The sequence below is a fragment of the Lichenostomus cassidix genome, chromosome 1 (genome assembly GCF_008360975.1).
Source record: "Lichenostomus cassidix isolate B80296 chromosome 1, HeHo_3.0, whole genome shotgun sequence".
NCBI classification, from domain to species: domain Eukaryota; kingdom Metazoa; phylum Chordata; class Aves; order Passeriformes; family Meliphagidae; genus Lichenostomus; species Lichenostomus cassidix.
In genome coordinates this window covers 95,381,463-95,402,480 of record NC_139479.1, presented here as the reverse complement: position 1 = coordinate 95,402,480, position 21,018 = coordinate 95,381,463, and the positions used below count along the sequence as shown (strand labels likewise).

Genomic DNA, 21,018 nt, shown 5'->3' with positions numbered 1-21,018 from the left:
GGACAAGGTCCCTATGCATGCAGCCCACAAAGGCAAAGCAGATGTTTAAAATCATGGTGTCATGTCAGAGACATTCCCCACAAGGTGAAGTGTTGCCTCAAACAAGGCAGTTAAGCAATGCAAAATTCATTTACCCATTTGTCAACACAAAAGGCCCAGAGGAACCTTTCTGTTTCCCAGTGACACAGCAGCTCAGGTCTGTCCCAGGAGAAGAAGGAGCTCTGAGGCTCACTGAGCACCTCCACCTCTGCCCCCCATTCCTCCCAGCCCCATTCAGATTTTGTGCAAAGACCCAAGCCCTAGAAAAACTTGAGTCAAGAGCGATTCACCTGCTCTTCACACCACCCCTATGGAAGTGGCCACATTTAATGGCCAAAATGCTGAAAGCACAAGTTTCCTAAAACCAAGGAAACATGAAAAAAGGCACAGACATGCTCAATGTTACAGCCTGTGAAAGAATCTCAGTCAGGGAAACCATTGGCAGCTCTATCACAGATACAGACCACTACAAATCACAACAGATACAATAATTCAAAAACAAGTCCATAAAGAAACCTTCCTTTTTCTCCAAAATCTTTCCATAATGATAGTTTGGCATTCAGAACCTAATGTCTTTTTCTGGTAGAAAACTTCAAAATGTACCTAAATTCAGTATGTCCATCAAGCTGTTCCTTTAACGGTCACCATCAGAGCACTAGGCTTTGAGCTGCCTCTCTGCCTTGGAGGAGGCATGGATAAATTCATGACCTCAGAGTGGGCATGAAAACCATGCAGAAATGAGATATTAGGGTTTGCCTTATCAGTCAGTTAAGGAGCTGGACTGTGCTTAATGAAGCAAATTTAGGATAGCATCCCATTTTAAGCAGTTACTGAAAATAAGATAAAGTTTCCAATCCTGTAGATATCAGAAAGGGGTGTATTCAGTCTGGGCAGATGAGTTTAAAGCTCCAACCAACACAGAAGATTTGCTCCTGTAACTCCACCCCTACAGACCATCTCCAACAGATCTGGCATAAACAAAAGAGGAGACAGACACAAAAGGTAAGAGGAAATCACACTCTTTACTGAGCAGATATGAGCAGAGCAAGGCAGCACTTCCCACGGGTCAGCATCCTGCCCCTGGGGTCAGGCACTCCTGGGAGCAGCTCCCCTACCTCTCCCCAGAGCTCAGCCTGTGCCCTCCCTCCTGCACCCTGATCACACGAACCTCCCTAGCTTCTCACATATGCTTCATCAGACTCCTGTAGCTCCCAGCCACCTATTACCACGATAATTAAATATTATTACACTTAATTAATAAGTTCCCTCAGAAAACACACACATATGCACAGGGTTTCTCCTGCAGCCCTGTACAGGTCAACAGATTACTGGTCTGGACTGATTAGACTTCCAAAACTTGCCTCCTGATGGGCTGTTCCTGGCAGGGCAGGAGTAGGCAGTAGTTACGAGAATCCATGTCAGCACAGCTATTACTTAACCTGGCACTGCTCACACCCTTGGCTGCCTGCCTCTCAGGTCCCTCCCTTGCCTGCCCTCCAACAACACCACCTAAAGGGAAAGAAAACAAAGAAAAAGCCAAGAGGCAGCAGGCAAGAACGCTTTGGGACCCTGAAGGTCTATTCATTGACCAAGTAAACACTTGGGAAAGGCTCTTTAGAGTAGCTGACAGCTGGGGAAATATGAAGGGTCAGAGCATAAGAGAAATTCTTGAATCAGAGGCACTGTTTCTCGCTAAAGAATGTGAATATAGGGTTTGCTGCATTTGGTGCTTTTTTTTTTTCCTCTCTTTCCTTCTGCACAGGGACCCAGCCTTAACCAAACCAAAGCTGCTACAGAGATCTTAAAGTCATGATTCAGAAATACTGGTTTTGAAGTTCTTGGCTGACACAGAGATTTCCTGTGTGACCTTGGGCAAGTCATTTGTCTGTACTGCACCTCAGCTTCTAATCCATAAGGCAAAGACAATGCCTTAGGGGCAAGGTATGAGGTTATTAGTGACTGCAAATAGCCATGATGATGGGAGGCAGAGAGGCAATCAGGCAGATAGGGAGATACACCTCCTGCAGGATCCAGATCCCTTGGGGATTCCATCTGAGATCAAACCTCCCACAAGTAAAATGGCCACTGTCTAATTAACACTGATTTCTAGGCATGTTTCAGCCTCTCACACTGAAATTGCATTTATTATTGAAGTATGGCTAAATCAGAATAAGATGGACTGTTGATTCCTCCCTACACAAAAGAGCTATACAGCTGCCAGGGAAAGAAAAGGCCTTCACTTTTCATACCTGCCTCTCTCTCCCTCTGCATTCGCCCTCCTGCTAGAAGGGATACAAACATCCATGATGTCCTGGTTATAAAGGGTGGTTAAATATTAAAGTCTGCAGGCTAGTGGGGAAGCAGATGCTCTCCAAGTAATTTTCAGGTTTAATATTCTGTTCAAACTAACAACACGGTTTAAATAAAAGCACAGACAAGTGTCCATCACCATAAGACTCTTGGGGGTCTCCCATGAGGGCCCCCCCCTTGCCCAGCAATCCCTGGGCCCTCCAGAGTGTCTTAGTTGGTTCAGCTATGACACCACAGCCCTCACCCACATCTGGAGCACAGTCATGGGGGGAACCACATAAGTGTCCCTAAGGATGCTGCTGATTTCTGGCCCAGTTATGGGCATGCCCTTCAGCCCCACCACTGCAGCCATGCTCTGCCCCAAGCATGCAGAGCACACCTTGGCACAGCTGACTCCTCTCCAGGGCAGAGGAGGATTCCTCCATTTTAGTAAAACAACTGAGAAGTCATTCTTTCAACAAAGTGTTTTGCTGAGTAAATTCTGACCCACTCCAGTCAAGAAGAGGCTCTACTAATTTGTAGCTGCTGTGTTCTAAGCTTTTTTTTTTTTTTTGGTCAGTTTATACTGTATGATTACTCAATGGGCATGTTTATGATGTTTTACCGAAAGTTATAATTGCCAAAGTCATAAATTAGGAAGAATCCAGTAACTAGATGTTAATTAATAACTCTCCATTGCAGGTCTTTGACCTTTGGCTGCTTGAGCTGCAACCCTGAAAATAATCATATTTGCTTTCTCTATTTTTGTTAGTTTTAGAAAGCATCCCAACTTGTGCTATTTATTTTTCAAAAGTAAAAATAAAGCGAGCAAGCAGACTCCAACCCTGCCTGTATTTAACCCTGTATTTAAAACATACAATGCTCTGTGCTGACAAAGCATCCCATTTGGGAGCAAAACCTGCTACAAGTTACAGAATTATGACTAATTTAACATCATTACTTCAATGATGGTGTTGACTGAGGCAAGAAAACACTACAGCAAATTATAGAAAACTAGTTATAGAAGTATGCAAGTTAGAAGGGATGGCTGAAAACATTCCCAAGCATGAAAATACCTTTGAGATTTTGAAATCCCAGCCTTCACTTGACTTTAAATCACTAATCAGCCACTTGTAAGGCAGAAAGAAAACCCACAGTAGCAATTCACGTTCTCACTCTGAAAGCTTAGTGACTATTCAGGCTAACACTGAAATAATTATGAAAGATCTCTCCAGAAACATGAGCACAGCATGTGAATTGCACTTGCTTTTTCAAGACAGCTTCATAACATGTTGTTTGCTTTTCTGTGCTGCCTAGAAGATCGTACCAGGAGCCACAACATAGTTGTCTTTCAAATCTTCATATCCTCTTGGACAGCATATTTTAAATTCATAGGCTAACCTTTTGGGAGCAGCTAATGTTTTTGCTGCTCTGCTTAATGTATCTTAGCAGGACACAAGTTGTGGGAGCTGAGTATCTCCTCCCTGAGAAGGGAGCTGTCTCTCTAACTGGAGTAATAGTAAGACCTAGAATTCCGTGGCTAATTTTTGAAGATACAGCAGTACCACAGCATTGTCTTATTCAGGAGCCCAGAAAGCTGAGCATCTCTTCAGCTGCTTTTATTCAAGAGGTCCAAAAGAAGGTGAAAATTTAAACAGAAACCCAGAGACTTTGGCTTGCTGCATTCCTGTAGTGTTTGTCAGCAAGGAGGGGAGGAGTGCAAGAACTGGAACCACCGCAGCACACACCAGGTGTTGCAACAACAAGCTTTTCAGTGCCCCAGGTCTGCTCTCGCTGCCGAGCAGCTCCTGCACACCGCAGCCACTCGGGTATCGGTCACGGGTGCTGCCACCAGCCTGGCTCCGTGGACAGGTGAGGAGCAGGGACAATGGGAGCTAAGGGGACTAAGGGGCTCCCAGACACTGTGCTCACGCTGACACCGCTGGCAGGAGCCTGGCAAACGGGAACAACCTCCCTTCCAGCGCTGGCACAAGGCAGCCTGTCCGCCCGGCTGGCCAGCCACAACCATGTGTATCCAGACTCTTCCACCCGAGTGCAGTTACTCGCAGGAGTGGCTCTAACATGAGCTGTAGGGAGTAAACCTCCTTGTCGCCTCTTTCACAGCCCTGCCTCACCCTGTCAGGTGGCGTGGGGCTCTGCACTGCTCCCTGCCATCGCAGGCTAAGGGAGAACCACGATCCCTCCTCCTGCCCCATCTCCAGATGGCAGACAGATAGAACGAGCCAAGAACGAGTCAGCAATAGATGGAGGTGATTAGGAGCAGCACACCACAAGCAAGCGCAGGGTAACCCTTCAAAGACATGGGAACACCTCAGCAATTCAAACGAGGTGCTAAACACAAGGGTGACTTCTCCAGAAACAGACAACATAGGCTAAGGAGAAAAAAACAGAACAAAAAAAAAAAAAAAACTAAAACAAAACCCCCCCAAACCAACAGTTTTGCCACTTGCTGCTGTGTTTACATCTTGGTTTGGATTTTCAGCTGAGATCATGTTCCTAGGATAATGAAAGCCTTAGGTAAGCAAGCAGCAGCAGTAAAGATTACACTGAAGAAGGGAGGAAGAGCACTTGGGAAACGGGAAAGAATAGCCACCTCTGTAAGCACGGGCACTAAAATAATGTTATTTTAAGCTATGTATGGCAAGTCCTGCATGCCATGGCTACATGTATTTGATAAAAAGTAGGGTAATGGAAAGCCAAATCAATTCCCTTCTGCTCACACAAGAGGGACAGAACTTCCTTGTGACCGCAGCCAAGCGGCACACAAAAAAAGATTTCACACCTATATTTGTTGTCTAGACCTGAAGGATTTATTTACATATCTGTGCACAAAACAGATCAAAATTTGTGCAGATTTGTGCAAAATTAAAGTGGTTTTGAGGGTCAGTCCCATTCATGCTCCTGTCCATAGTACCAGGCTGACTAGCTCAGCTCAATATCAAGAGTCACAACCACAAAATCCCATTTGTCTTCCCAGGCTCCTACCAAGTGCTAACTAAAGCATATTAAGAGCACCCCTCTTCTGTAACAAAACCAAGGCCCAGGCTTTAAACACTTATTTAACTGGGCTGTTTTTGTCAGAAGGAAATAAAGCTATAATTGCCCAGGGAGGGCCATTATCTCTGTCCATAGCTACTCACAGTTCAATAGGTACAGGCAAACAATAAAGGCAGCTTGAATTAATTAACAAATATTCCTTTAGAAGCCACACTGACAAAAATTCATTTACCTCTTCATGGATGGATTAGAAAAAACAAGGACATTAAAGAACTTGCAGTTAAGTTCAGTCAAATGATTCACAAAAAATCAGGAAAAAAATATATAAAACCTCACTGAAATTTTGCACAGCATCAGCACAAGAAGAGGCACTTGACTCCTGGAGAACACATACAGATATGAGGAATAATAGTCATACCTTTTGGTTAGCTTTTTTTCACCACCTGCTCTCTTCGCCAATAAGATAATCAACTTACAAACACTCTCCTGGCCACAGCCATAGGGGGCAGGTCCCATCAAAGCTTTCTGTCTCTGTTCTGCACCTCTAGACAAGAAAATGAAATTACTCATTTTCAGACCTTTCATAACCCAGAGAAGGCACCTCAGAGCCCACTTAACTCCTTCACAGGTGATTTTCCCTTCTGCAGCACTTTGATGTAACAAACCACAGTCTTTTCCAATTTCCTCAGCCCTGCTGCTTCCTCTCCTTCCCAATGAAGCCCAGATGGACCACTTGGCATCATTCACCCCACTTCCTTTAAGGAAGTACTGGTCACTAACGAGCAAAGGGGAATTACATTGGAATAATGGGAAAAAGAGCCTGGAAATACTCAGCCCTGCAGAAAAATCTCATGGCATTAAAGATGGGGCCATTTTTTCTGAGATGGAGGTGGGTTAACTTCCACAAGCTGTATCCTGCATTGCTGGAGTCAACAAAGCCAAGCTCATGGGCTCCAGTGGGCACTGAGTCCAGCTCCAATGGAGTATGACCAAAAATTAGCCTGTTTCTTTACACATACTATTATAAATCAAACAGCACAAGCTTTCCAGTCCATGATTAATTCTAATGTCTGCCTTCCCCCACCTCTCAGACTTTGAACAAATGGACAGAGTAATTAGTGTGGGTTGGGAAGGAGAAATCTGCTAGCAGTGATGTGTACCCACAAACACGCGTGCTTGCACACATTAAATGAACTGATGGGGCTTAGTGCCCTGCTGATAAATATTGAGGCAGGCAGCTATGACAAAGCAGTTTTTCATGTTATCCTTAAAAAATAAACAGAACTTCCAGGCACTGTGGGTCATATCAGATGTAGAAAACAAAGTTACTCATGACTAAAGTTCATGTCCACTAACTGGAAAGCAGCCATAGTCAGCCACACCTGAAAACTGGGCTGGAGAATAAGACACATATAAAATTACCCACAGGTTCTGGTGCACCTCTGGCAAATATCAAAGGTCTTATGATTGTTACTGTTTTTCTTAGCAGTGCCAAGTATCATGCAATTAAGACAATCTGGACTCTCATTAAAACAAAATTAAATTCCGGAAGCTCAGAAGTGCTTCAAAGCAGGTATCTTTTAAGAATCAAAACCAAAGGCAAGTGAAACCTGAGTTGGTAAAAACATGTATGTTCAGATTGGTTTTAGAAGCTCAACTGCTAATTTGTGTGTGTGTGCTGGTGTTAGAAACACTGGGTTATGGTAGCATTGTGGGATACACACTCATCACCGATAAAGCTCAGAGTTAACACAGACATGAATGAGAAAGTGTATATAGAATCACAGAATAGCTGGGGTTGGAAGACACCTTGTCATCTCATCCAACCCCCCTGCAATAAGCAGGGACACCTTCCACTAGACCAGGTTGTTCAGAGCCCTTAAATATTTCCAGGGTTGGGGCATCCACCATTTTTCATGACAATGTGTCCCAGTGTCTCATCACCCTCGTTGTCAAAAAATCCTGCCAATCACTGAGGCCTAAATCCTTACAGAGTTTGTTTTTCCAGCCTATAAGAATTGGCCAATTGCAAGAAAACTGCTCCAAGAAGCTTCATATTGAGAGTCCAAATGTGCTCCCACTGGTTGGACATTCGAGGAATGGGTAAAGGAATATTGGAAAAAATAACAAGCCCACAACATCCTGATTGCTTAGGAGCTGTGAGTCAGCCAGCAGGAAAATTGGTGTTAATCACTACATGCATAGAAGCATAAACCATAACACAGGACAGCTAAATCCACTGTTTAATCTTAGGTTTGCTGCTAAAAGTGCTCATGCTTGCCTGATACTAAAAAGCTCCATTATTTATTGGAGCAAGCCATCCTGCAAAACATTTTCCAGTACTCCTTGTCACATACAGTCCATTCACTTTTCTAAAACCTCAGCCAGGCCATTTGCAGAAGCAGGACATCTGCCCACGCTGTCCCTTTGCTCTCAGCAGTGTGACTCACTGGTGGTGTGGAAGCCAAGGGCTCCCTGGCCACTGGCAGCTGGCTGTGTCATGCCCCATGTGCTGGGCGGGCAGGTCTCTGTCCCCCCATCAGCTCCTCACCACCAGGCTCCTAGCACAGCCTGGCCCTTAAAACCTTTAAATTCAGGGGTGTTCTGGGAACAGAGAAGCAGACAGCCAGAGTAGTGGCTGGCAAAAAGCCAAGGACTCGTTAGTTTTGCTTCCACTATGGATTTCTTCAGTTCAGCTCAAACACAGACACAGTCCTTAAAAAGCACAAAAATAGAAACTCCCTCTTGGGTTATCTTGTCCACTCCTGGAAGCCAGCTCAGAGAAGGACAGCATGGCCCATCTAACAGCTACTGTATTTATTATTTATTTACTTCTTTTTTTTTTTTTTTTTAAGGATTCCAGGAGAATCAATCAAACAACATACAATGCCAGATTGGCACTGTTATACTTTCTCTAGTCATTTGTCCAGTCTTCTGTGGAAATCCAGACAAAAAGGACCTCTTTGCCCAGGACTTTGCTCTCCAGGCTGACTTCAATAAATACCTTCTTAAATTAAAACTTTGTTATTTGGGTTAATGAGGGCTACCTGTCTTTGTACGTAATCTTCTAGGCTCTTAAACACTTTTCTCCTTCTTTTCAATGCCCAGAGCTGCTGCCATCAGCAGCATTTCATTATCTGGACCTGTGGAAATACAATAACCCCGACAGGTCAGAAAAAGAGATGATGAAGCACCTAAACCCACTGTGTTTAGAATAGTAAACTTCCTTGGCAAAAACAAACAAAACAGAACAAAACAAAAAAATTGAGGATACAGAATGCAAACAGTCATAGTTCTGCCAGGGAGATCTCAGCTGTGAGAGAGCATCAGCAATAGTCCTGGTCAGCCTGGACATCTCAGTCCAAGGGACTCTGGGCAGGCAGGATGCACACCTCTGGGATTTTGGGATATCCAGAGGCTCTCATAGAGCAGCTGCAATTCTTCCTCTTGCTGCACTGCCAGAGGTCAGAAAACTCAACAGCAGATGGACTAACATACCACATTTTGGGGAGCCAACAGCAATGTTCCCTGTTCTTGCTCCAGAAGACTGCAGATGAGAAGTGTTTTAGGGTGGCAATTTGGCTCTGCCACCCAACACACTCAGAGCAAAGACAGATGTGCCTCCTTGGGGTGACTGCAGCAAAGACACACCGTGAGGGTTACACACTTCTGCCTGACAAAGCTGTTGTACCTGTTACCACCATCTTATCTGCTGGTGACACAGGCGAGGGCTGAAGGGACAGGTAGGGCAAGCAGGAGTGGCAGCACCTGCAGGTAGCACAGAGAAGAGGGAGAAGAGGACCCTGCATAGCTTTGGCAGGATCAGAGCAGGATTTGTTGGGCACTCCTCAGACTGCACAGGGAGCTCAGCTCCGCAGGGTGCAGTCAGCACCAGCAGGACCTCACAGAGAGAGGTGGCAGCAAGAGAACCCAACCTCAGGGGACATCTCCCTTCCTTGTGCCCGTGGCTGGCAGGGACACCAGCAGCAATGCTGGCAGCAACACACCCATTTCCTTCCTGGAAGGGTCGGCAGGGCAGCTTAGCAGGAGTGGGGTTAATTCTTCCCTCCCAGCCATGGCTGGAGGATAAGGAAAAAAGCCAAGAGGGATCACCATCCTCACACCCTGTTTATTTTGAATGGCAGTGGCCAAGGCTCCGAGTTTGTGTTGTGTTCCTTTCATTTCCCCACAATGCTGAGAAGTCCCAGTACAGAGACAAGTCATGCCAAAATGGAAAGGTGTTTTCCAAGCCTCTAGCTGAGTCTCCTCCAGAATAATGACTTGTTTGGTGAGGTAACAGCGTTGAACATTTTCGTTGGTCAGGCACAGATGGGAAGTGGCATCCATCACCCACACCTCCTCCCGATGAGCCCAGCTGCCCCCAGCCCTGACCTGGCACAGGGAAGATGCTCTTTCGGCGACAGAGGACCAGCAGCACCTGCAGCCCACAGCCCTGTGTTCAGTGCTGCCAGTGCCTTCTCCATCCACAGGGATGAACAGCTCAGCACTGGCAGTCAGTCTGAGCTGGATTTGGCATGGGACTCCCCAGGGGTGTCCAAGACCACTCCCAGCCAGAGTTTGTCCACTCGAGGAGAGCACCAGATGTGTTTTATGCAACAAGAGCTGGAAGTGAACTTCAGCAGTGAACAGCAGCCTTAATTAATTACCCAGCCTGACAAATCCCACACTGGCAAATCCCAGGCAGTTATTGCCTCCATGGGCCTCAGTAATAAAAGGCACAATGCCCAGGGAGAGGGATTGTGCTAGTAAGATAGGGTTAATGAAAAGATTTTATCATCTTGCCCTGTGAGAAACTGGGTTCAAAATATTGATGTTTTTCAAGCGTCTCTCCAAAATTAAATGAGACCACGTTAGTTGTCTCATGTACAGTCACAGGGATGAAAACTCTGCTTCTGAACACACCCAAATTTTGGGAAAGCTTGGGATTTTATGACTCAGTCACATTTTACAGCCCCCACCCCCTCACCCCGTAATGAGTAAACACCACTTGCATTTGCTCTGTGAGACACTGTTTCCTTTACACATCAGGGTTTAAAATCCACAGACTGGGAGGTTGGGAAATACACAGTAAACAACATCGTTCATCCTTGTGGTGCTGGCCGTAACTTCACACTGTTTTGGTAAACTTAAATAAACAACATTTTAAGCCAAACACTGTATAGATTAACAGCACTTAGTAAATAGCTTCTGACATTTTAATAAGTGCTAAATCCATGACAGAAGAGAGTTACAGAGACCAGCAAAAGAAGTTTTTTATAAATAACTATACCATGCTATGAAAATTATTTCATGGAGATCTGGATCACTTGTGTAAAGGACATGAAATAGATGGGAATGCATTCATTCCCATTGATGAGAGCAATAAACAACACTACAAACTCAAAAATAAAATGCTATACTGTGATAGAGGTGGCAAATTAACAGAAAAAAAAAAAAGAAAAGTCTTCCCCATCCCTTTTATTGTCTGAAGATATCTAAAATAAATGGAGGCTGGTGTTTTGTTTTGTTGGGTTTTTTTGTTGTTTGTTTTTTGGGTTTTTTTTTTAAATCAACCAGTCATCTAGACAGATCCTGAGCCTCTGTTTATTTCATGGTAGAGCCATGTGAACTGTGTTTTTTGCTTCAGGTGGAGCAGTACACTGACAATACACCACTGCCTTTGAAATCAGAGGCTTACCTAGACTTTGTGAAAGCAAAAGTAAAAGTTTGAGTAACTCACGTTGCACATTTGATATCAGCACCTTCATCGAAAGACAAATTAAATTTGGGTTAAGGTCTCGTGGTCGCTATTGCCCTCATTTCCCCCCACTTCATGTTTCCTGGTCTCCATTCTCAAATGGGAACTGTGGGGACTATCTTGAGTTTGTCCTGGATTTGCCAAATTTTATGGTCATGGCACAGACCACCTCCTTACATTTATTGTATGTGCCAATGCTAATCACTACGTAGTAGATTGAAACTTGTTTCTATGATTCATTATGAGAAAATTTTGCACATTCTTGCATTTTCTTTATCCTGATCTTATTGACTTATGCTCTAATTCTCATCTTATTCTTACTGCACAGTCATTAGTCAGAAATGCAGATTAATATTAATCAATGGGAAAAATATTTACAACCTTTGGGCTGTTCATACATTTTTGTTAATGGCACAGTGACATTTCACATTGTGACCTGCTTATCTTAATTGCCCAGTGTTGCTCCTGTTTCCTGATGGAATGCCACTCACATGAGTGACAGGTGTTCATAAACATGCTGCAAGGCACCACCAGGGTACAGGACACTCACCCACGCACAAATAAGGAGATATCTTTACAAGAGGTCAAGGTAGATGATCCTGCAGCGTTTGAGGATCTCACTGATATTTTCTACGTGCCAGCACAACTGTTTCCCTGAAGGCAGCCATTTTATTTTTTAAAGACTGCAGATGTGCTGTACTGTACACAATTGCTGCCCATGGAGGATGTAGCTGAAAGACAAAAAGAGATATTTGCACACCCACAGCCATTCAAAATTCTTTGCCAAGGGGACAAATTGCACAAAATCCAGAAGGGACCAGGAGAAGCAGGTGTGCAAGACATGTATGCTATGCACCTACCACAGGACAGAAGTAAACAGTTTAAGGAAAAAAGCAGCCATTGACGGGCACTGGGACCAGGACACCACAATGTTTTCATACCAGGCACCCAAGCAAGTCCAAGACTGATGGGTTTTTCAAGATTCTGGTTCGAACAGGGCTGTGCAAGAGATGTGCACTGTCTTGCAGCTTTGCTTGCAAGAGGAGAGGCACCACAGCCTCCATCCTGCACCCTCCACTAAACCCAGCAGGGACCTGAAGAGGGAAAACAGCAGGTGTTAGCTCCCCTCTTCACTTCCAGTCCCCCAAGAGATGGTTGTAACACCAGACAACATGGCTTTGAGCTGCCCTGTTTCCTCACCCTGTCCTGCCCCACATCACCTCTGTGCTCCAGCCACTGTTCCCTGCGGGTGGTGGAAGATGGAAACAGTCATCCTCCTTTGGCTCAGAATGGTTAGAGGGCTATGAAGGGAGTGAGCACAGGTCTTCCTTCCTTCCCTCTGCCCCCAGAACTAGGTCATACCACACTGGCAGCTAAAGGAGAACAGCAAAAATTATGTGCAAAGACACTCTCTGGGACTCAGCAATGCTGTCTGGATTGTGGCTGAGATCTTCTGTTTATTGATTTTATCAGATACTTTATTTGTCTTCAGTTTCCCTTGTTTATCACTGTAACCTATATATAGAACAGTCTAGCTTGGATTATTCATAGTCACAGGCCTGATCATATCCTGGTTAAGCCCTTCATTACTTATACCTGGGTGCAATAACGTTTTTTGTTGTTGGTTGAACCATAAATGCTATCCATTGAACCATGACAAAGGGGAAACTACAGCTTTGCAAAAGGAAGTATCACAGAAACCAACAAACCAACCAAAACGATCCTTTCCATTGTAACAGCACCTCTAACCCCTGAACTGGAGCAGGAGAGCCCATTTAGGAGACAGCAGTGGAACTGGGCTCTGTTGCAATCCCAAGCATCTTTCCCAAACTGTGAGCCTGTAGGCAGCCTGCCTGTCCTAAGTCCAAACACATATTGGTGTTCCTGGAGCTCAGGCACAGACTTGAGAGATGACCCAGTTTTGCAGAGGCACCAAAACCTGTAGAGCAACAGCACAGATCTCTGAGGGCACGTGCGACTGCCTGCCCACAGCTCTCTCACCCTGCTGGGGTGCCAGGCTGAGGAAGAAGAAAAGTGATACCATCATCTGGAAAATACCCACTGCCCCCACTGCGAAAGCCCCAGTTCACGCATTTCAGTCACCACCAGGTGTTGAGGTAAGTGTCTGCTGCTCCGTTAGGAAATTGTACTCCTGCAAGCTGGAAGGCCAGGGGGGAAGTGCCTGGAGTTATACATGGCTCTTAGAAAGCAGAGTTTCCAAGTTGCACCAGGACTGCTGCTTGCCAGAGTGTGGCCATTGTTCAGCCTCTCCCAGGAGCTGGTGGGGATGTGAGCCCCAAATGTGACACTTGGGAGGCAAGGTTCACACAAAGCCATGTGGGAGCACTGGCAGAGGAGCCGTGAGACAGAGCAAGGAGACAGAGCACGTGTGGGTTTGGGAAGGCTGGGTGCAGTCCTTCCCAATGGCACGGTAACTGAGAGCATGGTGCTTTGAGGAGTCTGTGGCACATTGCCAGGTGGGTTTTCCTTAACAAAGCACATTGTCTCATCTCACCACCTTTTCCACAGCTGGCAGGTTTACCGCTGAACACGCCTGTGACAAAGCAGAGCTCTCCCTTTTCCCTCTGAAATATACCCAAGGAGTGTAAAAGTGACTTGTCAGACTACCAGATACCATCAGACCCTACCAGAACATTCAAACACAGCTTTGATCCGAGCTTTTCCCATCTCTTACCTCAGCATATGTCATGCAGGGAGGTTTGCTGCAGGCCAGCTGTCAGGGATGGCAGAAAAGCAGGAGACACATTGCTCCAGCTGCAGCCAGGCTGGGAGCAGAACATGTCTCCTCCACCTGCCGATACATAAATCCATGGAGCCAGCTCCTAACCCCCTGCTGCCAACATGCTCCAGATGAACTTCTGGTATGCTTGGATTTGGGTTTAAAAGCAGATCTTTCTGACTGAACTAGATTGCAGAGCCCGTTTACCAGGCACATAAAGGCTGGGAATTGGGATTGAAAGGCTGAGTTGGGGTTGCTCAGACTGAAGAAGAGAAGACTGAAGAGTGACCTTAATGCAGCCTTTCAGTACCTGAGTGGGCCTAGAAGAGAGCTGGAGAGGGACTTTTATGGGGAGTGTCATGGTAGGACAATGGGGAATGGCTTCAAACCAAAGGAGGGTAAGTTTAGATTAGATATTAGGAAGAAATTCTTTCCCATGTGGGTGGTGAGACTCTGGAAGAGGTTGCCCAGAGGTGCTTCTTATGCCCCATTCCTGGAAGTGTTCAAGGCCAGGATGGATGGGGCCCTGAGCAATCTGGTCTAGTGGAAGTTTTCCCTGCCCGTGGCAGGGGGATGGAATTAGATGATCTTTAGTGTCTGTTCCAACCCAAACCATTCTATATCAGATAGCAGAGACAACTGGCTGGACTGATTAATACCTCACCCCATGTGTACTTTAGTCCAAAAAGTGCATTGCACAATGTCTCAGTAGGAAGAAAGGTGAGCAGCCATGGCTGAAGCCACAGCAAAATAAGGGTAACTTTTATTCTCACTGTCTGATTGTGGGGGTGCGGCGGCCCGATGCTGCGGATCCCGAGTCCCCGAGGCCGGCGGTCGGCGTAATCCACGGGGACGCTGCCGAGGATGCCATCGCCTGGGACTCGGAGGAGGCCGGGCCGTAAACCGCTCTCTCCCTCCCCTGGAAAGTTTTTCCTAAGTTTATTGGTTTAAAGTTCGCTTCCCCGCCCCTATCACCGCCCCCGCTGCTTGCCCTCACTAGAATGTTCTGTTGCCGGGCTTTCCCCATGAGTTGCTTGTAATCCCCTCCCTACTTATATTTCATTTGCTCCCCCGCTTGTCCCTCATGTTGTCCCGGAGCCCCGTTGGCTCCGCCCCTGCTGTTCCTCCCCGGGAAACCCCGTATTTCCCCCTAAAAACCCCTTCCCTTTGTTCTCTCGGGGTGGTGTGGCCGCGACCCCAGCCCTGCCAGGTTCTGCGCCCGGCAGCTGCGTGGACCGCCCCACCCGAGAGCCCCCAGTGTGCCTCCCCCGCGCCGCTTCTCCTGAATAAACTGCACACTGCTGACTCTCAACTCGTAGCACTCTCTTTATCACGGGAAGCGACCAGCGACTCCACGGCGTTCCTGCCCGGGAGGCACCCGCCTCCGCCGCGTGGTCCCTGCCGCTCCAAGGAGCGACCCTGGGAACACCGAGGCTGACCGCAGCCGCCTCTGGGACAGAGCTGAACAGCCGGGAGGGCTGAGAGCTTGGGCCAGGTGAGGCCCCCGAGGTCTCCCGAAGCCCCGGAAGCTCGTTGGGGCCAGGCGGCCGGACCCCTCCGGACCTTTACAACTTCATCTGATCTGTGCAACAAAGGTAGAAAACCTTTGGCAAGTCCATGAAAACAGGTATAAATAGAAATTTGCTTCACCTGCTAACAGTGGGAAGCAAAAGAGAAGGCTGGACATTTTACAGGCTGGACATTTTACAGGAGTTGGAATGAGCTGAAATCAAGAGCAGCAGATCACAACCTGATCAAGTCAGCCCTGCCAGAACAGTTCTGAGGTCCCCTCTGAGGGCAGCAGAGGGTGGTTGCTCTCCCATTTGCCCCTCTCTGGTCACTGTCCCCAGGTCACTGTGGGCACACAGGCATGGGGCTGACTCAGGGAAAATGCAGCCTGTGCAGGGCTTACAGGGGAAGGCACACTGCAGTCCCATCTCCTGGAGCAGCCCACACATGGACCAAACCTGCACCCACCCTCACCACATGGGGTGACTGGCAGCCCAAAAATATCCCAGGTGGGAGCAGACCTTTGACTTTAATGCCCTCTTGAACCAGAGGGACAGGAGCTAATGGGGCATGAAGTGACAGTGACAATACTTTGCTAAACATTATTTCACGGAGCTTTCCAGTGCTCACAATGTATCTCATTGTTCCCCACATGCAGTCCTGCTGGTTAAACCACAGAAGGCTTCACCAAACTAGCTTCTGATGCCTTCTCTTTTTCTGCTCCCTGCTTCAAGAAGTGTTAGCTCACACACACACACCCAGATTATTACACAACGGCTGTGTTGTTTCAAAAGCAATCAAAACAGTGAAATCCGTTTGATGCGATTATAGGTGGACATTGGGAGATTAGATGATCTTGTGATGAACAGGAGAAATAGGTCTGTGTCAAACTGAAATCCCCAGAGTATTATTATAACCTTCTCTGAAATGTTTGCTTTGTGATTTAACTTCCAGGTTGGAATATAAAACTCCAGTAAAGGCATAAAGCAACTTAAACCTGATAACTGCATTTTATTCTCAGAATGCCAGTGGTGGAGCATAGACTGCCTTAGCCAAGCCAACTGTGAAGAAGGCCTGACAGACCAAGATGATAAAAAGAATGATTTCTTAGAAAAGATCTGTCTGGAGGAAAAGGACATGTTTTCCCATCCTGAATGCTAATTCAAGGAAGAGGGAGGGGGATTTTGAAGGTGAGCTGACACAAGAAGCTCACCCCAGGCAGAAGAACCTTGACATGGGTCTAGAGGGGCACCAGACAAAGTCATGCTTCAGAAGAGCAGCAATATCCCACCTCAGCAGGCATTCAGGATTTGTTTCTTCAGGCTGCATAACTCTCCGACACTCTGTTTTAAGCCTGAGTTCCCTCATTTCTGACAAAGACCTGAACAGGAGCTCAGACCTCCTTCAATCAAGTGGATTTTTTGAGGGAAAGTATCCTAGGCAGCTGAAAGTGAAGCTGGCCAGCTGAAAGTGAAGCTGCTGCAGGAGACCACATCTTCCTGACAGTTGAAAAGCCACACAGTTTGAGAATTGCTGATGTGTGCTCCAGGTGGAATGGCTCAGCCATGCTCACACAAAGAGCTGCTTCTTGGACAGATACATAGTTTTCCACCTGATTTCCACACAAAAATCATGTGAAGGAATGGATCTGGTTCTAACTTCAAGTTGTAGGTTCTAACTTCAACTGACTGTAATTCTTCTGCTAACAACAACAGTTGTAACCAGTAGCAACTGTGGCTATAAATCAAGGCTGAGCTTTTGTTTTAATGTACCAGTTGAGCTAGGGTGAAAACTTTGCTTTTCTCCCCCTCCATCCGCCCTTCACCAGGCTGAGCCCCCAATAATCCAGTTCAAATGCATTCTCTGTGGATGGAGCTGTCAGCCAGCAAAGCCGAGAGTAATTTCTCTGACTGCCACCTCAACAGCTTCAGGGTAGAGTCCTTTCACAGATGTAGATAGATTATAAAGACAGGTTTCCTTCTCCTTCCTACCTCAGCAGGCTGTATTGCACAGAACACAGGAAACATACTAAAATCAGGAAATGCTTTCTGGTAAAAGATGACACCTCTACAGCTGGGCAGAAGAACAATCACCCACACTTGACCATATGGGCCCATACAGTGTCACTCAGGAGATCTACTCTATTCAGAAGTGAGCAAAATGCCAGTCTGTGCCTCTGATTCACAAATTCACATGTAACCTAATGGTTGACTGAGGCCACTTCCTGCCAGCTTCCTCGCAATACAGCTTACTGCTATTCCTGAAGAGAAGGGAGACTAACACAAAGAGGCAATGAAAGATGTTCTGGAGGCTTCCAGATTGCTTTAATTCATAAGTCTATCTCAGTACTTTAACTGAGCTATAAATAATCTCCTTGTTTCCACTTCAGTTACTCTCGACCTCACCAATGTGAGAACAGCCTGGTATCCCTCAGGTACCTCAGAAAGAAAGTTACTTCATCAGAAAGCAATGATGATTTTAAAAATAATTTCCGCATCAGTTCAAATAATAATGCAGTCATGCAGGTGTTGTATAACTGATTGTATTCAGAGTAGTTTATTTCTTGAAAGTGAAGTATAAACATTTCAAGCATACCTACTTCCAAGAAATGTGCTTACAAAGCATGATCACTTCCTATGAGAAAAAAAACCCCAACACTCTCCTCTTCAAATGGGCAAACAATACATTTCCTCTTCCCATACCACAGCAAAGGCTTACACAGGCACATCACGTACACACACATAAACGTTCACATGTGTGAGATCCACCACAATCTAAAAAGGAAAATGCCATAAAAGGACCCTGTAGTAATTGGGTAGTACATCTCGATGTAAATGAGTGTATCTCAGAAAAGCTGCAGGCCTTGTAGTCTTGCTTTGCAGTGCTAACCACATGCAGACACACACACAACAAACTGCTTTCATGTTAGCTCAGTTCTCCTTCCACAAAGCTTGGTGGTAAAGCTCTCCCTGACATCCATCAAAGAGAGGGACTGATGAGGTGAGAGTTGATGAAGGTTTTGAATAGCCAAGGAAACTGATGATTTTAAGAACTTAATTCCTCCCATCGTAAACAAATGCTTGTTTCCCTGGGAACTCATCAGAGCAGCTGTTCTGAGAAAAAACTCCTTTTTTCTCCTTGCCATACCCTGTCCTCAGGACAAAAGGATTCCTCTGGCATGTAACTACCCATCTCAATTCCCAGTGTGGGCAACAAGAAGGGATATTCATTTTTGGAGCATTCTTTGTCTCATCCCAAAGTAAGTATGTAATATAGGTCAGATGAGTTAGTCCCCCAAAATGCAGGTTTCTCTCTGTTGATGGAAGAAGGAAGCTACCACAGTGAGCTTCCACACTGACCTTGGAATTGGACCATGCCTTGTGCCATGGGCTGAGGGCAGGAAGGAAGCACTGTTCACCTGGCTTGTAGGAAAATTCCTGTTCAGCTCTAAATCCAGAGATTAAACCTGAGGACACAAATGGGGTGCACCACCCCTCCATCAGAGCACTGAACACTTTCTTACTTCACCATACATCCTGCCCCTATCTATCCATCTGTTGTGGAGAGAAGAAAGGCCCCACTGTGGGCTCTGTATAGGAGCCCTCCATGGTTGCTACATCCCTGTTGCACCCCAGCATGGGTTTAGTAATATGGGAAATGTGAATAGTGACCTAATCACCTTTCCAATCCCTTTGGACATGCTAGTTCGGGGTTATTTGAGGACATGCCTTATTGATTATTGAGAATTTTCTTCCTCTGCTGCACAATCATTTCAATAACTTGGTACATTCAATTTTAAAAAGGATTGAGGTCCTTGGCCCCATTACACTGCTTGAGGGACTGATCCAGAACTTTCATCTTTGAATGATTTTACTAATTTCAAGCCTGAACTCCCTCATGACCAATTTCTAGCCAGTTGGGTTTGAGCCAGTAGTGTCACTTAATTCAAATGCTTCTTCTCCCTCTGTGATAGTTCCCTCTCTTCCTGTTCCCAAAAACATATTTATAAGGAGCCATCATCAATGTTTCATCATTAATGTTTCATCATTCATTTCAGAAGCCAGCTTCTTTCCACAGTTCTTGCAAACGAAGATATGACATTCTTCTCACTGTGACCATTTAATTAGTTAATCCTTCTGGAGCATGGGTAATCAAACTATAAAAATAATTCATTGAAGAATGCTGCTATATATGTACCAATCCTGGTCTCTATTCTGAAAAAAAAAAAAACAAACCCTCACCTGGTATTCAAGTTTATCATTGTCACTGAGCTGGGAAAAGGAAGACACAGTGTTTGTTACAGCATCCTCTCTCTGATCAACAAACCTAAGCCTCTTTCTTCAGCTTGTCCCTTCACAATAGCAGCTGTTGTGAAAGGAGAGCAGGACCCAAAGCAGTGTCAGTGCTGAGCACTGATTGCAGAGCAGGGACAATAACAGATTTCAAGGCTGGCAAGGCTGGGCGCTGGAGACAATGCCCACATTAGCTGCTGGGAGTGGTGCTGCGAGGTTGTCAGCTCCAGAGGCAAAGATCCCTCTGCCAGCCCTATTCTCTTCTCACTCCCCATTTCCCAGCCTGGTTTTCCCTCCCAAAAGAGACATGGCCATAGCTGAATCATCTTCTCTCAGTTCCCCAGGTGGATGCCAAAGGAGTGGGGGAGGCAGCAGCCAGCACTCCAGCCATGATATCAGGCAGACAGGACATCAATGCTTCATTCTCTCACCCCTTCTCCTGTGTTTCCCTAGGAAAAAGGATGAAGTTACACATGTAGCAATATATTAAATAAATGAACATTTATAATAGAACCTCACAGCCCCCTTGTTTCCTCTTTCTTTGCAAGCCAGTGGTGTTCAGCCCACAGCACCTTGTTTATTTTACACAATGAGAAGACTTTCTCCTGCTGAGATGAACAAGGAAAGCACAGAGCATGGCTCAGCCTTTCCAGCAGCCTTTTCAGCCTTTCCTGCAATGATGGAAGCACTGCAGTGCCCAGAGCAGCACATCTCCTGCCCTCAGCCCCATGCAGAAATGCTCCAGGCTACCCAGGAGGAGTGTATAATTATAAGGTCCAAAAGCAGTTGCCCTCTTGGGACTTATATTTAGCCTGAGAACAAACAGTACTTTTGGCTTATGACCTGGATTCTCATCAGAAGAACCGAAAAAGTTGGTCTGAGAGGCTATTTAAGCTGCTTTCCCCAAAACCATCTGATGTTATTCCTCTTCATGGAAAACATTTGTGGTTTTATGCAGAGGGGTTCATTCAACAGTTCTCCTCAATGCAACTTACAGCAATGCAAACAGAAATTGCTGAGTTTCTTCTAAAAGGGGACAAAAGTGTGAAAAATGAAAATATTTCATTTCAGCTGTAATTGCAGGAGTTTTTATGTATCCTTCATTTTCCTAAGTAATACCCAAATATTTTTTCTTGCTGTGCTCCAGCTTGAGCTTTGAGCTTTTTCCACTTGAGCATTCATATGAGTAAAATAAAAGAGATGTGATTTATTCAAAGCTAAAAAAACCAAATCAACCACCATACAAATTTAATGGTGCATACTGGCAATCTCATACAGAAGTATGTAACCTGTGTCATTATCCCCTGTTAAAAGGTAGTGAGGTGGGGGAAAAAACCACAATGAGATTATTCATAGAACTGTGTAACTCACAG

At 45.7% G+C, this 21,018-nt stretch overlaps 1 protein-coding gene across 3 annotated transcripts in view; it reads right to left on the bottom strand.

Moving 5' to 3' along the window:
* Positions 1–5,927, bottom strand: part of ZPLD1 (zona pellucida like domain containing 1) — a 94,069-nt gene extending 88,142 nt beyond the window's left edge. For all 3 annotated transcript variants that reach the window (XM_085072599.1, XM_085072590.1, XM_085072582.1), the window contains exon 1: positions 5,827–5,927. The gene's annotated coding sequence lies outside the window, so the exon portion shown is untranslated. The remainder of the gene's footprint in view (positions 1–5,826) is intronic.
* Positions 5,928–21,018: the final 15,091 nt, after the last annotated feature.